Source organism: Fopius arisanus, unplaced genomic scaffold (assembly GCF_000806365.1).
Source record: "Fopius arisanus strain USDA-PBARC FA_bdor unplaced genomic scaffold, ASM80636v1 scaffold00001, whole genome shotgun sequence".
NCBI lineage: Eukaryota > Metazoa > Arthropoda > Insecta > Hymenoptera > Braconidae > Fopius > Fopius arisanus.
The window spans coordinates 404,541-405,554 of record NW_011887740.1 but is presented as its reverse complement, the minus strand read 5'-3'; positions in this window follow the sequence as shown (position 1 = coordinate 405,554).

The window sequence follows — 1,014 nt, the reverse complement described above, 5'->3', positions numbered from 1 at the left end:
AATATCCACGAATTTTTTAGGTTATCAATTATTCAGGCCTCAACCGTGCACGTGACCGATAGTGTAGGGTCCTAACCCTTCTGTCACACTGATTAGAAGGATACCCTATTATTCCTGCTCATATATTCTTCTTTATTTACTATAAAACACCCGTCCCAGAAGAGGTTCTTCACAGGTATTTGCTTGAGATTATCTTTTTTAATATTTTGTAAACAATCTACTCTATCATTTTTCAATTTATTTGTTGAAACTCACGTTCTTTTAATGCCGGTTAACCTCTATATTTTTGAGAAGCTACAGTTTATATAAATAAATGTACAAATACAATAAATAGAGAAAATTCGTACTTCATTCTGTAGCTACATTTCCCATTTGTATTGGCAATAATTACTACTGCAACCTAATTATTTGTTCACTAATCAAATAGAATCTATACTGCGCTACATATTGGTTAACCTAAAAAAATTAATAACACCTGAATTACGTATACGTTTATATAGGAATCTTATTTGATATTCTACTAGCATTTCCAGTGTAATCTGAAACGAAATTGTCCGCAAGAAAAAAAATTCTAAATGTTCATAAATATGACCTTGTCACTATTGCAAAAATTATGAAACTTGAAAAAAAATATTGGAAAGTTTTTCTGGCACTCTCCAAATGAAACCAAATTTCTTGTTAAATTTCTTTCAACTCTTTTCCTTTCATTCGTATCACTTCCCTATATTCACGAAATAGTTCATAAATTATTCTGAATTGTTTGTTGAATACTTTCATAAAAAAGTGTTCAAGGCCTTCAAACAATTTTCTAATTTCTTTTCGTGTTTTTTTTTCAAATAAATAATATAAAAAGATATACGTATATATTTAATTTTGGCATCCCCATTTTGTAAAGAAAAACGAGAAAAATGTAGTTAGATCAGTACAAATAAGAAAAAACTATTTTTAATTGCACAGAAAAATTGCAAAAGTAATTTTCTTTTTTAACGAGGAAATATACATATCGTCCTTTTT